Raw genomic sequence first — 12543 nt, forward strand, 5'->3', positions numbered from 1 at the left:
TTAACATAGAACTTGTTGCTGGAGGAATCATTTTTTCCCCTCTTTTAGAAATGGAAGCGGTGTTTTATGTTTGTTTTGACCTCTGCTGTATACTTGGCCCCTTAACATCTGTTTTCGACCGTTGCCGTTTTTCACACCAAATTAAATGTCGAGGAGTCAGATAAAATAAGTTCAAAATATGTCCAAATTATTTTTGTTGACTTCCAACAAATGTCTTAGTAACTCTTTTCGCATGGAACGATACCATTTAAATGCCAACGTAGAAAATTATTTTCCTTTCAACATTTTAGGAGCTAAAGAAAGGAATTTTGAGGTGTACTTAAACTTGGGAAATATTGCATTGGCCTTTTTGGTAACTTGCATGACTGTTTCAGGCTTGCTTTAGGGCCATTCCGCCATATAAAGTTATGTGCATTTGTTGGCTAGAAATTCCAGGAAAATTGTTTAACAACGGCATATAAAAAAGCCATTATTCGGACCTGCTTCAAACTATAAATACCAGTTAGAATCAAAAGAGATCTACTGTTTATCATAGGGAAGCCAGTATCCATCCGCTTTGCTTCGTAATCTCTAAATGTGTCTGTTAATGTATTCATGTGTGTAGGAGAAACAGTTAAGACCAAAATGACACGGCTTTTCGTTGTCGTAAGAAGTCTGGCTGTCGTAAGTCTGTGGTATGAAAATTAAAAAAGTGGCATCACATTTTTAACTTCTAATCTAATAAATATTGTGATAAAGGTAAACTGTCTTTCTTCGAAAAGAATACCGTCTTCTTTTAAGATCTAACACGTCTGTATATCGGAGACTGACAACTAATTCATGATAAAGATTGATTCAAAAATAATTACCCCATCCTATATTATTTATTGCCCATATATCAAAATAACACGTTCCTAGTGAATGATAGAAACGGGGCTCACGTTCGTCCACGATGCAGGGCTTGACGTGGAGCCAAGTCGAGTCTACAGTTTTTCTCCCACTTTCTTTATGAACAACCAATCCGTCTACCACACGAAATTGCGCATCTTTCAACTGCTGTATTAACTTTGAACTTGAGCCTTTTGTTTAATATGCTGAAGAAAAGGTGTTATCTGATGGGTAACCTGGGGAAAATGAACTATTTTCATTGTGCTCTTAAGCAAGTCTGTTGATAATCATTGAAGATGACTGGCTAAATAGAGTTTGATTAATCGCTTGCAAAAATTATGCTTGTTAGAATCACTTTATATTCTGTGTCATGGTGATATCCATGTAGGTTCTAGCTATTTCTTTGTAGATGGTGTTGTGTTTTGTTCGTTCGTTTTGTTTTTGTTTTTAGATCACCTGGCAAAAAGAGAAAACAAACCTTAGTTGAAAGCTTTTGTTTCTAACAGAAAACTCTTTTCATGCCTGCCTTTTCTTTTTTTTTTTTTTTAAAGGAGTGCTCAATTATTATTTGTGTCATAGTGGGAAGACTGGGTCTCTATAGGGCCTGAACCTTTTCAAACAGGAGATAGCTTTTGTTTTTGTACCCCATCAACACCGATCACCTAATTAAATCTGATATCTCTGGCTGAAGCAAAATGATTTGTAATAGTTCTTTGGAGTTTACTTAATTAGTTTCGATGTCTTTTGTGTGGTAAATGTGGTGATATTTTATAAAATGGAACGGAGAAAAGAGGAGGCAAAACTCACTCTTATGAGGGATGGGGGAGAAGGGGGTGAGAGGGAGGGCAGACCCGTAGGACCAAACCATGAAAGCAAGGTGTAGCCCCAACGCCAGGCCTTGCAGACCGGAGTCATTCATTAGTTGAGATCATCAAAGCAGATCTGACCTGGAAAAAGGCTTCCTGTCAAACGTAGGCCTGGGCATCTGTCAGGGCCTCGGATTCGACACCTTGATCAGCCCAAGACACTGACACCATTTTCTTTAACAAACACCAACAGCCTTTTTTCTCCTTCATTTTAACATCTCTCAGGGGTTGGTTTCCCTTTCTTCTTCCGCTCTGTAGAGAGTAAAGGGAGCTTGTTAACTTGCTTAGATATTTTGACTGCGGATGCTCTTTGGCCACTTGCCTGTGGTAACGGTGTCAGAGCATAACTTGGTATAATTGCTATATTTGCAGTCAGAAGAGTGTTCTGTCTTTATGTTCAAGCTTCTGAATAAAAAGGAAGTGTCATTTTGGAAAATCCCGTAAATTATCCTCAAAGTTCAGGCAAAATACAATGAGTGACATACCTGGTACGTCTTGTGTTCATTGCCAGGCTACAGATGAGTAAAATAATGGGGTTTTAACTAGATGAATTGAAATGCGATAAATTGCTGTGTTTGTTAGGCTGAGATCGGTGAACAAGAACCTAAAATCAAACTTAAATTGAAAGCAGTAGAACTGGCTCTTAACAATTTAAAAAGCAACTGAAAAGTATTAAAATTTTTAATTTTTAATTTTAATTGTCCATTTATATACGGTGTGGGTTAGAAATGACCATTTTTGATGGACCTTCATTTAATAGAGACGTCCATAGTTTGCAGACGTTAGCAATACCCATTCTGCGAGTGCAAATTAGGGTTGTGGTGGAACTTTATCTTATTGATGGGTAATAATAGATGGCAATCTAGAACCATATTCATTCTAAGATGTACTTTTAAAGTAAGAGAGCTGCATTCACTCTGTATTTTGTACGTTTTCAGAGTCGTCTTAGTAGGAACAATGCAAAATGGATTTGTGTTTTTTCCCCTTAGTACTTAACGATGTGAAATTCGAAACAAACGATGACTGTGGCTATCCCTCTGGCCTTGTCCATGCGAGATGCACGTGTGCACCTCTTCAAGGATAATCCTTACAGAGTGAGTGACAGCCGATCATTACGTAACACTGGTAGGCACGGGGCTGCCAACGCTGGCATTCTGTAGTCTGAGAAAAATGATCCTTTCAGTTAAGTAGACCCTTCCTGTGTCTCACAAACTGTATGAAACCGCATGCTGCTGGCAGGTAATGGCTAGTAATTAGCGTGGCAGGCAGGTAATGACTTGAAATCACCTGCCAATTGTTTCTGAGTGTTTGCTCTCTTTCAAAACTCTGGATGAGTGGGACAGTCATGGGGGGTTACATGGAGAAAAGGGGAGGCACACAACCAGGGAATCTCTTTCCGAATAGAGTATCTCCCTATTTGTTGCTTATTTTAGCCCCACGTCCTCCTTGAGGGGCCCCACAGAGGCACTGAGAATTGGCAGGTTACTTTACCTGCCTGCTGCTCCTACTGGGAGAGATGGTGCCTGTTGAGAAATTCTTTGCTGTTCTGGAATCAAACCAACCTTCTTAGTTTCAGCCTCTGCACTAGAAAATTGGGATTCAGAGAGTAATGGCAGCTCAGCTTGTCTGTAAAGAAGCATGAATTACTCAAAGCCAAATTTTGCTTCCTGGTTATAGCCTACTTCTTTCTCTTTCATGAACTTTCCCCAACATCACGGAGAGCCTGTGGTGTTGAAGCAAGAAGGCTGGGTAAAGGACCTGTGCAAAACTGAGACTGGATCACTTCTCTAAGGGTCCTATAAATGCTTCAGACCAGCGCTCACACACAAAAATCTATATCGGGTACAAATGAGTAACATAATTGAACACACAGAGAGAGGGGGATGTAATGGTGAGGAGGAAGGAAGTAATGGTGAGCTGGATAGTTTGTGCTTTCTCTAAACTTGAATGAAGTCCATTCTGCTCCAGCCAATGGCTAGAATATGGATACAGGGAAGACAGAATTTCTAAGTACTTTAAAAAAAATTTATTCAAGTATAGTTATATACAATATTACATTAATTTCAGGTGTACACATAGTGATTCAACTTTTTTATAAGTTATGCTGTGCTTACTGATGTGGAAAACAAAGGCAAAAGAAAGAAAAAATACATATATCCTTACTACTTATAGCCCATTGACAACTCCTTGAAACAGGCAGAATGACATCCCTCTAGGAACTCAGCTGCCTCGATGTTAATACTTTGGTAAGGGCAAAAGGCAATCTTAGCCTGACCCCCAGGATCCTGTAAGTCTACTTGAACATATAAAAATTCCTTTGGAAACTTCCTTTATCTCTGCCTCCCAAGATACATGTTGGCAGTCATCCTCCAGGCATATGGCCCACCGATATATATCCGGAGGGTCTTATGCCTACAGTTTTACTAGACAGTAATAAATGACCCTTTCCTAACAATAGCTAGCCCCCTCAAGGTCCTGGAAACCTTGCTGCCAAAATTCCTTAGAGACTTACACTATCCCCATCCCCCTCTCAACTTGAAAATATATAATTGACCACCCCTCATGACCCCAGTGCAGCTCTTTCTGCCCATGGGTCTTGTCTTCACGCTTTACTAAAACCACTTTTTGCACCAAAGACATCTCAAGAATTCTTTCTTGGCTGTTGGCTCTGAACCCCAACATTTCCTACATCACTCACCACAAGTGTAGTTACCATCTGTCACCATACATCACTCTTACAATATTATTGACAATATTCCCTGTGCTGTGCCTTTTACTCCCATGGCTTATTCATTACGTAACTGGAGGCCTGTATCTCCCATTCCCCTTCCTCCATTTTGCCCCTCCCCCTACCCTCTGGCAACCATCAGTTTGTTCTGCTTTTTGGTTTGTTTGCCTATTCATTTGTTTTGATTTTTAGATTCCACATATGGGTGAAATCATATGGTATTTGTATTCTCAGTCTGACTTATTTTACTTAGAGTAATACCTCTAGGTTCATCCATGTTGTTGCAAATGGTAGAACTCATCCTTTTTAAGGACTGCATAATATTCCACTACAAGCACCGTGTGTGTGTGTGTGTGTGTGTGTGTGTGTGTGTGTGTGTATACCACATCTTCTTTATCCATTCATCTGTTGATGGACTCTTGGGTTGCTCCCATATCTTGGCTATTATAAATAATACTGTAATGAACAAAGGGCTGCATATGTCTTTTTGACTTAGTGTTTTCATTTTCTTCAGGTAAATACCCAGTGGTGAAATTATTGGGTCAATATAGTATTTCTATTTTTAATTTTTTGAGGAACCTCCACAATGTTTTCCACAGTAGTTGTACCAGCTTGTATTCCCACCAACAGTGTACAAGAGTTCCTTTTTTCCTACATCCTCACCAACACTTGGTATTTCTTGTCTTCTTGATTTTCGCCATTCTGACAGGTGTAAACTGACATCTCATGGTGGTTTTGATTTGCGTTTCCCTGATGATGAGTGATGTTGAGCATCTTTTCACGTGTCTGTTGGCCATTTGTGTGTCTTCTTTGGGAAAATGTCTATTCATGTCCTCTACTCATTTTTTAATTGGGTTGTTTGTTTTTTGGTGCTGAGTTGTATAAGTTCTTTATATGTTTTGGATATTAACCCCTGTTGGATAGATCCTTTGCAAATATCTTCTCCCAATCAGTAGGCTGCCTTTTCGTTTTGTTGATTGCTTCCTTCACTGTGCAAAAGCTTTTTATTTTGGTGTAGTCCCAATAGTTTGTTTTTGCTTTTGTTTCCCTAGCCTCAGGAGACATATCTAGAAATATGATGCTATGGCCAATGTCAGAAAAATTACTGCCTCTGTTCTCTTCTAGGATTTTTATGGTTTTAGGTCTCACATTTAGGTCTTTAATTCATTTTGAGTTTATTTTTTGTGTACGGTGTAACAAAGTGGTCCAACTTCATTCTTTTGCATGTAGCTGTCCAGTTTCCCCAGCACCATTTATTGAAGTGACTGTCTTTTCCCCATTGTGTATTCTTGCCTCCAGATTTCCTAAATTCTTAAGAGGAGCCAGAAATCTGGAATTTTATGGGAAAATATCCTGTTTTAAAGCATTGAAACTAATTAGAAAAAATAAAATCTTCGTGTAGGGGAAACAAAACCAGTGGCCTGATTTTAGGTCACAGGCTGCTAGTTGAGGATCTCTGTTTTAAATTATTATTATTATTATTTTTTTATTTGGTGCCTTTTCTTTTTGTAATCTTGTTAGATTAGTAAAGAGGAAAAAAAAAAGCAAAGGCGGGCTTACCCATGCAACAAGTGTTATTTGGCTTTGAAAATTTTCTTGTGATTCTTGTGTCCAAACAGTTAAAGAATGACGTCTTCGGAAATTGCCCCACACAATGCCTGCCTGGTTTTGAGCTTTCCCTAAATGCTGAAGGCCTCCTTGGGCCAACCCTCTGGGGCTGTTTCAAACTTACTTTTAGTGGAGAACGTCTCTGAACGCTGACTCACTGGTTCTAATAAGTCATTGTTAAGGAGAATTGACTGACTTTCTCTCATGCCAGCAGTCCAGTAGGCTCCAAAGAACATAGTTTAGGAGCTGGAAAGGCCTGGATTTCATTCAATTTGGGCTCTGCCTACTTACTACCACTGCAAACTCGGGCAAGCTCCATCCAACTCAACCTTCATTTCCTCACTGGCAAATTAAGAGTAATGTACTGAGCTTGCAGAGCCATGTTCAGGATTAGAGAAAAATGCTTAAATTATCACTTTTATTAATCTCTCATATAGCACAGATGAATAGATTGTGGTCATGAGACTTAATAGCCAGATACACACTTTACACTGGTAAAAATCCAAATCATAAATACACTTTATATTTGCTTGAATTCAAAACCTTCCATGCTTTTCCAGAACGCTTAAAGAAAATTAGCATGATTTTCTGGTAAAGTTTGCTTTCAGTTTAAATAGTATCAAATAAAATTGTGTTCTGACATCTAGAATGCTAATACAATTATATGATGAGTTTTAAGAAAGTTTAAAAGCTAATCAGAATAAAATAAATTTAGCTGTTCAATGTAAAATCTTAAAGGAGAACTTGCTTTGGTTTGGGAGTTTGACCTACTAGAGAAAATGATGAGAATGATTTCTTTTTTTTAACCAGGTTGTCATGGTTTTTTTTACATAAAAGTAAGAAATCATGTAGCAGATCAAGGCTAATAGAGATTCGTTATAAATAGAAATTACTAGGCTGGTAGTGGAGTGGTAGCAAAAAGTGGGGCTGGTCACTGAATGAGCCGAGGACTGGAAGAGAGAGAACTTGCATAGGTGTTTTATAGTAAGAGAACCAGATTTTTGGAGGTGGCCTCAACACAGGCTAAAACGTCATCATATCAGTACCTTGGATTTTCTTTCTATACAGTTAGTGTAATTTTAGAAGAATAGTTTCTATCAAACTGAAAAATTACTTGCTTATTTGTTAGGTGGGTTTTTTTTTTTTTTCAGGGGCAGGGGATAATATAAATACTAAAAACTGTATTCTCAAACGGAAAGAGAAAATTGAATTTATATGGAGGCAAAGGTGTAATTGGCTTAATTTGCCCTTTTTCCAAATGCTTTTTATATATAGTTGACTAAGCAGCTTGTGGACACTTTAATCCTCTTTCTACTTGCCATCAATTTCGTCATAGTTTCTCTAAAAATAAAGATATTAAAGTCAGTCTCACATCCAATCACTAGCTTCTAGTTTTTAGATTTTGATTGTTCAATTTCATAGTAATTAAGAAAAATGTCTAGCCCTAACATTCTTTGAAGTTTTTTTTTCCTCAGGTTAAAAAAAAATTGGTACCTAAATTGTTTGAAGATCTAGTCTAATTTAGAAAGGGCAAAACCAAAACGTAAGTGTAGAGAACTGTAAATCTTACCTGAATGTAAAGATGAGCTGCACGAGCTATTTAAGAAAAGAAAAGATGTATCTTTTAATATGTTATTGTTACTTTCTCTGAAATATCTGACTATAACAAAAGAGACTTAGTAATACATTATGATTTTTGTATAGCCCGATGGCGACAGATCCTGAGAGATTGCTCATTTTCCTCATCTATTTGCTTTCATATGTGTTCATCTTAATATTAAATAGAATATTAAGTGATAGCTTTCATTTGCAATAAAGTAGGACTCTAACAGAACACAATAGAATTTAAGCAGAGAAATCCAAACACACATTACGAACAGTTACATATAAAAATTGCAATACTCAGGTAGTTTATCAATATGAAAATGAAAAGATAGCTCGTTATAACTATGTACAGCCATCATTTCTATGTTACGTTAGGAAAAAGTCCTCTTAAGGTCATATTAATTATGTTGCTAAAAATCATCAGTTTCCCTTGTAATTTGTGAAACTTTAAAAATGAGAAGAATTGATATCCTGCTCTCAAAAAAAACTTAAATCATTGAAAGCCAGACTTTTATGAGTCATTATCAGAGTTTGTGCATTTTCTCTAATTAAATTATTTTCTTTTAAAAAGCCAGCTTTGGTGGGGGTGGGGTGGAAGTAAGCGGGCGGAGGGAGGGAAGGGAGCTCAAGAGGCACGCACATAAATTGTCTTAATTTCTGAGTAATGTGGGTCTGACAATCACTTAAGACAATATAGTTGATATGGCTGTCAGGATGGACTCTTTTCAAAAGAATGTTTTTATAGAATATCATTGTGACACTTTGCTCGGATGGATGTCTTTAACAGTGTTTGATTAATGTAATGTAATAAAAGAGATGCACACCGAAGTGTCTGTACATGTCTTGTTAAGTATGTTTGATTCATTATATGTGGTTCTCAGTTCTTTCCTCTTTCCGCAGTTCATTTTTTATCATTTCAATAATATATCTATAAATATGAAAAAGTTGGCACTTTCAAAGTCTTTGACATATATGGCTATTAATTCATAACTCTAAAAAATTGTATCTTTCAACTTGTCATTTTAAAGCTCGTAGGGTTTATTACAGTAAGTAACCTGTGTTAGAAATTAGATTTTGAACTTTAGCGAGAAGATAAATAAGCTCATGAACCTCAAAGTTAAAGATACCTAGACGTAGATCTAAGATAGAATTACATGAAAGGATCAATTATTAAAGATTATAATTTTAAACTCCCTGAAGATATCACTGAGGCTTATATTAGTTAAGCAGTTTCCAACTTATTTTGTTTTCCAACTCCAGATATCAAATATGGAGCAAGCTTATAATTAACAAAGCTTTCCAAATTCAATTATCTTTGCTGCAATGGGTTAATGGGTTAAATGTCATGGTTTATGTACTAACGACATAGTTGGTTTTAAAACAAGGTATTCTGAAGGCAAAACAATAGTATATATATTTATATTTTCTACATGTTATTGTTTGAGCAAGAGTAAGCCCTATAAGGTAGATGCTATTTTATTTCTATTTGCCTGAGAGGCAACCTGCGGCAGGGGTAACGTGCCCACAATCACACATATGCCTAAGGGGCAGTGCAGAGCTGGGCTTGGAAATCAGATGTCTGGCTCCAGAGCCTTTGATCACCTTTAGATGAAGCTAAATGTGGAATGTTTTCTTCTCGGTGCCTTTGGTCCTGTTTCATATCCTTTGCGGCATAAGTAACAGCTTGTCCCTCTCTCTCTCCATGTTCCTCTCCTTGGTTCTGTTAAGAAGGTAGTAACTAGAGCCTACCTCCCAGTGATCAAGATCCTAAGCGGACCTCCCACGGACACACCGACACCATGACCACATGTAGCACAGTCTCTGAGAACGACCTGAAGCCTGGCAGAACAGGTGTTCCGCAACTAAAGGTAAAAAGAAAAAGCCACATTGAGACAGGTGGGAGAGGCCGAGATGTGGTCTAGTCAGTGAGCATACCCCCTGCATGGTGACCCACAGCAGGAGGGATATCACGAGTGTGGAAGTCCTCCCTGAGAAGGGAGGGGTTCAGATGCCTCATTGGGTACCCTAGCCATGGGGCTCCCCCTAGGAAGATGAGTCCTTGTAATACCCAGCCTTGAAAACCAGTGGGGCAAAGTCCAGGAGAGCTGGAGGACTGTGGGAAACCAAGACTTCACTCTTAAAGGGTTCATACACAAACTCCCTCACTCTGAGACCCACGCCAGAGGTGGTGATTTGAAAAGCACTTGGGTCATATGTGAAAAAGATTCATTGACTAATTTTAGGGCATGTGCTGGAGGGGCAGAGATCTGTAGGAACTTTCCTTGGGAACAGTATACTGTCAGGCACCACCATTTTTACTCTCCTTCTACCTTGCTGGCCTGGTGCTGGCAGGTGCCATTTTTGACTCTCTCCATCTACCTTGCCGTCACTGCTCACCCTACCCCCATGTTCCACTGTGGACCCACTGGGGCAGACAGTCTACCCCCCCAACCAAAGTGGCTTCCACCCCTACCATTTATAAGTGGAATCTAAAAAGCAAAGAAACAAAATGAAGAAAACAAAACAGAAACAGACTCATAGATACAAAGAACAAACTGGTGGTTGTCAGAGGGGAGAAGATGGTTGCCAGAGAGGTAATGGGTGAATGAGATTGAGATGTACAAACCTCCAGTTCTGAAATAAATAAGTCGTGGGAATGTAAGTACAGCTTAGGGAACATAGTCAATAATATTGTAATAATTTTGTATGGTGACAGATGGTGAGTGGACTTATCATGGGCGATCATGTCATGATGTATATAAAAGTTGAATCACTATGTTGTACACCTGAAACTAATATAGTATGTCAACTATACTTTTAAAAAAAGAAGAAAAAAGAGCAGCTTGGAGCTTGAAATAGGGAGTCTATTTAAATGATGTAGCTAAAACAAAAGAAAAATCTCTAGCACATACCCAATGGCTTATTCTGCTCAATTTTTATCTAGAAATATTGCATGATTATTGATTAAAGTGAATCCTTAATTCAATAGAATGTCCAAGAGATAGGTTTGCTCTTGTTAATGAGATGTTCTGAAGAACTGAAAATGACCAAGAAACCCATGTTGTTGTTGATTTCCTCATTTTCTGTTAAAAATACATGTGAAAATATGCATGCATCCATTTCCCTCAAAAGTGAGGGTCTAGTGAAATGAATGAAATATTTGATCAGTGAATTCCTTCGTAGCCCAAAAAGAAAGAAAGAGACAAGAGAGAGAGAAAAGAAAAAAGAAAAGAAGGAAGAAAGGAAGAAAATAATGGGCAAGCATTAGGACAGCAAGTCTGAAGTGTTCCACGTAATGAGCTCTGACTCACAGATGATTTGGGGCTTTGGAGTGCCAGGCTAGCACATCATGTGTGAATAAGCTTGTGGCAGGGGCTGTGGGTGAGGCCTGAGGACATGGTTTATGTTGGAGCCTCACTGTGTTCTGGGTGACTCATGTGCGCTAAACAGCAGAGTCATGAACCATTTACACACACCCAGTATCAGGTTCACTCTGAGGCTGTTCTCCTGCAGCCATTTTACGGCTCTCTCTCAAAAGCACAGAACCTGGGTTGGCCTTTTTCAGGAGGATCATGAAGAGGAATTAAAGAACAGAGGGCCTTAAGGTCCCAATGGTCCCTTCCTGGGGAGAGTGTTTGTCCTCTGAGTTCTGAAAGACGCCCACACGGTACTTTTCTCCCTCTGGTGCTGTGTGGAAGGAGTGGGTTTGGGGTCAGTTAGAGGCCTAGCTCTCGGCAATGTCCTCACCACCTCTGAGACCTCGGGCGATTCAGTTGTTATTCTTGGGTATGACTTTCTTGGAAAACGATAAAACTTACAGAATGGGATGGCAGAATTTTATGCATTTATAGGAAATTAACAGAGAAGAAATTGTCACACTATTTTCAGGGGTCACTCATCCAATTGCTTCAGCTCAGGAATGACTGATGCCAGAGCACTAATCAAGGATGTGAATTTGGTTTGGTTTTGTATCTGTTTAGTGTCAAGTGACAGAAAAAGAGTGTTTAATATGTGCACTAGTAATTTTTGATATGTATACAAGGCTTTTTGAAACTATAAATAAAGGAACCTCTGCAAGGACTAAGAGAAGGTCAAAATAAAAGAAGCATTCAACATTGCGGGCTGAAAACACATCCGGGCATCTTGTGGGTGAGAAAGGCTGGGCTACGGTGCACTGTTCATGGAGCGACCCGTTAGTGGTTCAGCAGCACCTCAGAGCCTCTGAGTGTCCCTGCCTGAGCCAGGACCTGCGTCCGCTCGTGATCAGTGCTACCGCGCTAGCCTGGGAAAGGGAGGGCCCTCAAGAGAGTCAACTGTATTGTTTAGGGTTGTACATTTTGGGGACACATTGGGTAAAATGAATCCTAAATGCATAGTCTTGAACGATCCTCTGTTCTTGGAGACAGAGAATTGGAGAGGAACACCATGTTTGTCATTTTAAACTGTCCAGGTCTGGCATTACTGTTCAGTGCGTACTCTGGGCAAGTCCTCTCACCTGTTGGGGACTAACTTACTACCTCTGGGAATGGAGGGAGCTGGACCCAAAGGTCTCTAAGGGTTTGAGTTTGCATGCCACTGACTCTGGACTTTTCTATGTAAACACTAAGTAAACTTACAGTAACTATGGAGAAGGCCTGTGTCCTTGCTGATAATTGTAAATGTCCATGATGTCAAAATGCACGATGGTAAAAAGTGAAGTTGAAAATGAGGAAGAGGTGTGACAGGGTATAATCTAAATAGTTCTGAAGGGTGTGCACTTTTTCAGCTGCTTAGGGTCGGGGCTGAAAAGTGTATGTCTGGTAGCGTATTTCAGAGTCAGCCAAACTACATTTTGGTGAAGAATCACCTTGTCCAGCAAGAGAGAGGATG

The 12543-nt window shown here is 39.1% G+C and overlaps 1 protein-coding gene across 6 annotated transcripts in view; it reads left to right on the forward strand.

Annotated features, from left to right (window-relative positions):
• Positions 1 to 12543, forward strand: part of LOC148110725 (uncharacterized) — a 149516-nt gene that overhangs the window by 15950 nt on the left and 121023 nt on the right. For 5 of the 6 annotated variants that reach the window (XR_015723732.1, XR_015723734.1, XR_015723735.1 and 2 more), the window contains one exon: positions 9403 to 9542. The gene's annotated coding sequence lies outside the window, so the exon portion shown is untranslated. Of the gene's footprint in view, positions 1 to 2722; positions 2828 to 9402; positions 9543 to 12543 lie in introns of all 6 variants that reach the window. The other variant, XM_087860607.1, reaches the window with a different exon arrangement.

Source organism: Ursus americanus, chromosome 1 (genome assembly GCF_024610735.1).
Source record: "Ursus americanus isolate L20-20 chromosome 1, mUrsAme1.1.p, whole genome shotgun sequence".
Taxonomy (NCBI): domain Eukaryota; kingdom Metazoa; phylum Chordata; class Mammalia; order Carnivora; family Ursidae; genus Ursus; species Ursus americanus.